This window comes from Ostrinia furnacalis, unplaced genomic scaffold (genome assembly GCF_004193835.3).
Source record: "Ostrinia furnacalis isolate ACB-3 unplaced genomic scaffold, ASM419383v2 OfSCF1456, whole genome shotgun sequence".
Classification (NCBI taxonomy): Eukaryota; Metazoa; Arthropoda; class Insecta; order Lepidoptera; family Crambidae; genus Ostrinia; species Ostrinia furnacalis.
Window position 1 is genome coordinate 657096 of NW_021131695.1, and position 7761 is coordinate 664856.

Genomic DNA, 7761 nt, shown 5'->3' on the forward strand with positions numbered 1-7761 from the left:
ATCAATGTTGCATAAATCATTCAAAATCATTACAAGGTGATGATCGGGAGTATCCTGGTCAACGTGGCGTGATGTGTTACGAAAATGTTCAAGGTTAGTTGAATTCTAAAATGCGCTTTATCTAAAATCTGAATCATACTCAACGCTAGATCGTAGACACGATGCAAAAAAACAAAAGAGTTTTGATATCTTACGAATATGGAGGTGAAAATTTTCAGAGTAGGTTAAGGCTGCACATTAACTTTGACAAACGTCAAAAATCTATCAAACTCCATACAAAAAGCACCGGTTATCATTAAAAGTTAGGTGGTAACATCATTAAGATCTCAATATTTAATCAAAATATATAGGTACGTGGAAATAAAACGATAACACAAAGCAGAAAATTTAATTTTATGTTCATAATTTTGTAACTGACATTTGTGTGCTCTACAAAACTTCCTACATGACCAAAGTAGTTCAGGAACTATTTCAACAAACAGTATTTTCCAAAAATGTATAATACCTATATCAAGGTAAACGTGTGTGCTTTTCATAGTGTAAAAGCGCACCTACGTAACATGCAAGTTTTCCGTTTTCGCAAAGTTCATGGGCAATTAATTTAATTGCTTACTATCACGAAAGTCACGTGACTCTCAAGCTCTCAAGGTTATTGACTCTCTTCTTAATAAAAACACTAGCTGATCCGGAGTTATTTCGTAACACCTATTTTCATTGGAAATAATACAGGGTGACTTTGCAAACAGTTGTCATTAGGAGCGACTCAGGATCTGCAGATATCGATTTACGTAAAGAAAACATTTTTTTTTTTCATATTTTACCCGCGAATTACACTTTCTAATTTTTTTTCTCGAAAAATACAACGATTAAAAATAATTACAATAAAGTTATATTGTTGTATAGAGCTTATTATAAAAATTTGGCAACTGTTTGCAATTTCACCCTGTTTAGGATTCTAACGGTGAAATAATTTTTCAAAACGATCTAGTACTTTTGGAGCCTTATTTAATAAAAAACAAACAAACAAAATAATCAAGATTATTTTCTCTATAAATTAATTACCTACTTAGTGTACTTAGTAGGTGAAATGTAAAATGACCTATTTGGCGGGCTTAGGATAGATTAAAGACCCTATCCTATATCCGATTATTTAGAGCACAAAATCACATCAAAGCCTTAATTATGGAGCCAACCGTAAGATTAACTTCTTAGGTAAGTAAATCTTAACTACCAATAATTATGAGTAGCACTAATTAATAGCTATAAACTGTTCCCCACTAGTGATTTAATTTGGGGTATCAATACTCGTACGATCATACGATACAGTTATAAAAACCCTTGGGGGGGGTCTTTGTCCAGCATTGGACGTCGTTTGGCTGAAACGAACGTACTCGTACGATCACACATACATTGGCCTTTTGTGATGTACTTTCCTACCTTCATAGTCAGGCAGGACCAATTTATACGAAAGTTGGTGTAAAAATATTTGCGACCCCATAAATTCGTCATCAAATTTATAGCTTGTCGTATTTTTCGTTAATTAATAAATCAACGTACTGTCGTTCTGAAAAAATCACTTTATACGGATTCGTTTGTAAAATAAAATTATACGAGCGTGTCGTTATACTCGTAAACCATCCCAACTTGAAACTGAATTTTTTGATGAGCGCTACCTACCGAATGCAAAATATTTTACGTCACTTAATTTTATCTATAGAGCGAAAAGAGTTCAACTTAAAGAAAAAATATAATAATGAGTATTTTCTGCTACTTTTGCTTCTATTTTAAAAGTCTGTTTCAGATGAATAAAGCCCGTAACTCTATTTACGGGATTTATTTTACTTTCAGTATTTACTGTTTTGAAAATAAAATTTCCCAGAACTTTCCTGAAGGCAGTCACTCAACATCTGCCTACTTTACTGAAACCACCAATTGATCTCAATTCGATGCATAACTATACATATCTATCAAAATATGAGACCTTCAATCTAATTTGAAGACCTCATGATTTGCCGTCCACAAAACTATGTCATTAAAATCCCTTTTTTTCGAAACAGAGTCTATAATGCTGAGTGTGCATGACGTGAACTATCATTGTTTTTATCTTATTAATAAGTAGAGCATACGCGCATAGAGCCGTTTGCGTTCTAATGTCAATGACCATAGCTCAAGGTCAAGGTGGAAAAGTTACGAAATCATCATTTTAACATAACATACAAGGTACAGTCAACACTAAATTGTACTACAAATTAATAGCAAGTTCAGCTGCAAATTAATAGCTTGATTCGAACAACGAAAGCTACCTTAAAGGCAAAGTATACTAAAGTTCAGTAACTAATGTTTTTGGTACGAAAGGACTTTCAGGATAAGAAGGAAACTATATATTTTTTGTATCAGAACAATATCGAACACTTCCATAATACCGTCTAACATGAGATAAATGCAGCCCGCAGGGAGACAGATAGCAGAATCCTCCACGAGATGCAACCAATGCTGATGTTACTCTAGAATGTGACCAATAGGCCAAGCAGGCTTTATGCATCAATTGTATGTTTTTTACTATGTTGTACCCTAAGTAAGCGCTTTTGATTTATCCAGCTAAAAGAAACCATGTTGTTATTCTGTTGTCCGTGCATTAATTAAAATTTACTTTATTTTGAAACATTTTAGTTCGGTTTATGGTTTCGGATATCCGACATTTCATGATTCCTATCATCATTCGTACTTTACTACTATTATAATTATCTATGAACACATCTACTTGCCACTATAGTCTAGCTTACTATGCTCTATTAACTAAATTAACTGCACCGGGTTATGGTAACCTTGGAAGGTAAATCCGGTGGTCTTATCACGATGTTATAAAGGTCAAATTACATTGGAAAGGGCATGCCAATGACCGTACCTTTGCGCCTTGGGTACACTCGAAGACATTTCGCAATAAGCAAAACGAAGTTTTTATTCGATTCACTGCGCAATTTGTAGGAAATGAAGCAGTGATTGACGACGTTTCAACAGCTGGAATTACTTTTTATTGGTTTACGGTTCTCTTTTTCGCTGTACCTTGTACTTTGACAGCGTTTATTTGTTAATGTTTATCTACTGTGCTGTTTTTCCTAGTTAAGACATTCACATCTCAATTTAACCCTAGTCAATTTTTTACGCAATTTTGTAGTATCATCATTTGGCTGGATATTTTTTCCTCGATAGGTACAGAAATTTTGTTTAATATGGAAAAAAATAAATAGCTTTAGAGAACTTGTTAGTTCAGAATAACGTAGTTAGTACGGTATAAAACGATTTTACAGAATATAAACGCGATAGCGCGCCTTTTAGCTTTTGCAAGCAAAAATATTCACTTGAGCAAAATTGCTCTAATATTTATACTTAAAATAAATGTACAGGGAGTAAAGTATGCAACCTTATAAGGGAAAACCCACAAATGTTAAATTTATTTCTTATTTACAACAAGGAAAAGAAAACTTTTTTCATCATGTAGCGATAACGGTCAGGCTATATCAAGTTATTTAATGAAACACGTGTTTAATACTTGTAAAATATTGAACAATATTTTTTAGTTTTCACAAACTGAATTTTAACTAGCGCCGTTTAGTACCTACAATATAATATCTTGGAAGCATGCACTCTATGCTATAGAAACTGTAAAATGAGAATACTCGCTTTTAAAGCGGGCCTGAGGAGTCCCGCGGGGCACCGTGGGCGGACCGCTACTCTATTTTATTTCATATGAGGAACTTTTAACAATCCACTTGGATTCACGATATGAATTTTATTACCTATTTTAAAGCCATAGCTATAATGTCACTGCTAGATTAAAAAAATCAATTCAAAACGAATTAAAAAGTAAGTTCAAGAAATATCAATAATTCAGGCAAGGTTTACCAGCCATATTTTCAAGCGAAATATGTTTTTCCATTTCTTCAAACTCATAATTGACTGCAGGTTCCCTTTCATTGACGAACATCGTCTTTGAATGTACACTCAATTAGGTATTGATATAAAATTCTAGACAAGAAAGTTCATTCCAATATTTCCAGTAAAGCAAGAAATGAAAATAAAAACGCTACGATAGCCATGTCCAATTAACTTTTAGAAAACAGTGTAGGAGTATCCATTATAAATGAAACCATTATTTCGTGTAAAATAGAAAAGCTATTACTTCGCTTAATTAAAGAGAAACGTTTATTAGTTTTAAATTGCAGCCGCAAGTCTTACGGAAACAATTATTTCCAGGCTTTTGCTGCCAGCGGACCGATCTTTGCAATTTATGGGCGAGTTATTAATTAGTTTCAACATGAGAAAAATACTGGAAAAACCCAAGAATTCGCTATGGAACGTAATCCCTTGCAATTTTAATTTTCTTTGGCCCTTGCCTCCATTCAATAGAGGAACAGTTACGAGGTGAAACCGGCCAGTGTAACAGGAGATTCAACAAACTGGAACACGCGATGATTTCAGAGAATGTTCGGGATAGTTGAGGGGTCTACGTGAAATGGTTATTTTAGCAGGTGATTTTCCGCATGGTACAATATAAGCCGCGAACGTTCAATATTTCGCTTCTGAATACTAAACACGGATTATGTTGAACTGATTTCTAAGGAAATGCTTGTAATAGCTAAATAATTTTCAAATTAATTGCATCTTGAGTTCAAATCGATGCCAATTTTACAACTGCTGTTATTTCAATAGAGATGACGGTGTTAATTTGTTTAACATACTAATTTAAGCATTTAGAATGTTCTTCATTTACCCAATCTTTACGTAGTTAGTTTCTTTGCAAATAAAAAAAGCCTTGTTTTAAAGCGCTTAAGTTTATTTTCAGTCCCATTACAAGTCTTGCTATATTTTATAACAAATTTCAAAGAACGTATAATTTTCCCGTAACTTTAGTTTGAGCGCAGAATTGCTTTGCCAACAGCCCAATAATTATTCATAGTGCGATAGTAAATGGCTGTTAGTAAAACTAACGCAGCCGCTATTTGACGACAGCAGATGGGATAGAGTTGAAATGTAATTTTCATTAATTATCTACAGCGTTGAGTACACAGCGTTGATGATTATTTGGGTTGTGATATATTTTTAGAGGTTTATATTTCATATCTTTCTTGTCAATATCCATTGCTTTTTCGATCATTGAATGTGAATAAGAAAATAATGTCATAGGCTGGGTTGCACCATCTTACTTTGATTGTAACAAACGTCAAAAATGTGTCAAACTCCATACAAAAATTACCCGTTATCGTTATAGTTACGTTCAAAGTTTGGTGGTGCAACTCAGCCATAGTGTCATCCTCTAACTAAAGTGTCCCAATTTTATCTTTCTCTCTACAGTGATTTATGATTGAGCTTTTAGAAACTTAACTCTTATTTTGATGGCGTGTGAGTTTTGTGAATTGGTAGGTACTTACTGTATGTGAGGTGAATGTGGGAGACTGTTAATAAAGGCTTTATTTGCCGAAATAAATTCTCAAGTAACTTCTTATTGTTAGTAATCTGTGCTAATACTAATCACGCTTATTGTACTATTGCTCTCCAAGTGCTGCTTCAGGATAATAATATAGTCAAATCAAATCAAATCAAATATAATTTATTTGCATTAAATAGGGTTTCACAATTATTGTCATTATTATTATGTTCTTTTGTACGCTGGCACCATAGATAGACCATCAAATATAAGGGAACCAGACAATAATGAAGAGCCTCCCTAAACTACATAATGAGTTAATGACTGCTGGATATTCATGCCCAACTTTAGTTATAACACCCACATGTGACTGAGTCAGCCAATCTGCCGGTCCCATTTTGTTTACATATTCGATCAGCCGGAGGCAATCGCGGAGAAAAGCGTATTGTGTAAAAGCTGGTAGTCATGCACGTTGAAGGTGACTGAACTGCTTTAGTCGCAGGTTTGAAGGTACGAAGCTACGCTTTATAATGAGAATACCTCGTTACTTTGGGGAAAGCGACAGGTTTCATCATTTCATGGGAATCGCGTGAGACTGACACCCGTCAAACCCAAGTAGGAGTAGGTTTGACGCGTAAATAACTTTACCATTTTTATAGACGTGGTGAGGCATCATTTGTGACTTTATACTCCGCCAAAGGATTAATAAAAATTAAGAGATGTAGTTTCATCAATTTACGTATTAGGCCCTTCTTTACTCAGTAAATTAAAATTATCATGGTCCACGAATCACGATAAATGTTTAGTAAGAGCTATCAAAATAAACTATTTGCTTCTTTTTTTCGTATTTGTACGACGATAGACGTTTATCTTGTCCTGTTTTCACGTCCGTCAATATCTCGGCTACTTTTGTTTTACCTATTCCCTTGGGTAATGTAGGTATGTCCACATTACGCTTGGAATTGATGTGGCAAGAAATACCGAGCCCTACTATTCTACAGCTTAATAGCCATTAACGTCATTGTGACCAGTAAACCCACAACGCTACGAACGTCTGTAATTGATGTTGCCATGACATGACGCAGGGTATCCTGCCAGAAGCTGTGTGTCATCTTATTGTCTCCAACATAATATTTCTTTTAGTTACGCTTTAGCATTACATACATTTTAACGGAGAATAAGTTTTACTTGGTAGATTCTTCATAGTAAAAGCATATTGTTAGGGCTGAAAGATCGAACACTTTCATAAGCCGTGGTCAGGCGATATTATGGTGCCTCAAATAATTTAACAGGTGACTTAATGGCTTTGAACCTGCCCCATTTGCACCGATGGCTCTCCTATATACTTCTTCTTCTTGGTTGTGGTCAAGTTGAGACGTTCACGTGTCGGTTGTAGAGGCGGATACAGGTCTTCGCATGCTCTCCTATGCACCGAAAATCAAATACGTGTGGTTTTTGACGACAAACAGATGGCAGATGGCACGGACCGAAGCACCAGCTCTAATTTCGATAAATCCTGCGGTCGGCCGACCAGCTGACAATTAGATGCTTATTTAACAAATCGCATTGTCGACAAACACGCCGGTGGCCAAATTAGAATGATTACGGCGAGAGGTGACAGTTGTGGATTAATAACGCACTCGATGTTTAAACATTTGTTAGTACGGGAATAGTGGCCACAGAATTTTGAACTTTAATGATTTGTGAAAGAGGGTGCATCCTCATCATTTTAGGACAAACTATAGCATGAGCTACTTAGATTCATTCAACGAACGAAATCAATGTGATTTTTCTCAGAAGTAGACAAAGCGACATACAACGAATAAAGTTTAATAAAAAATATTCATGGCGTACAATAGGCATCAAAAGTTTCAACATTTTTGTGTTATCCTTATTTTTGATTACGTAATTTATGAATAACTTTTAAAATATGTTAAAAAGTGATTAACATAACGTAGATAGATACTCGTAGGTATTCAGGCATAATATACGGGTATTACGGACCAGAAAAACACTTTTATTAAAAAATATTTCAACAAATAATCCAAATTTCACCCAATTTTTAACGCAAAAGTCCCTCATTACCTATTACCTAGTAACTTACGAGGTTTCATGTCTTGTAAAGGGACATTAATTAATGCGAGATCCGTCCCATAGCTAGCGATAGGAAACGATCCCATAGTCGGGTCGACATACTAAATTAGTTTTGAACACATGCAGGGGCGAATTTGATGAATTCCCGTACAGTTATTGGATATCTCTGGTGCGACCTTATGAATATTGATTCGCATAATAAATTAGGGAGCAAGATTCTAATTTTAGCGTCCACGTAATTT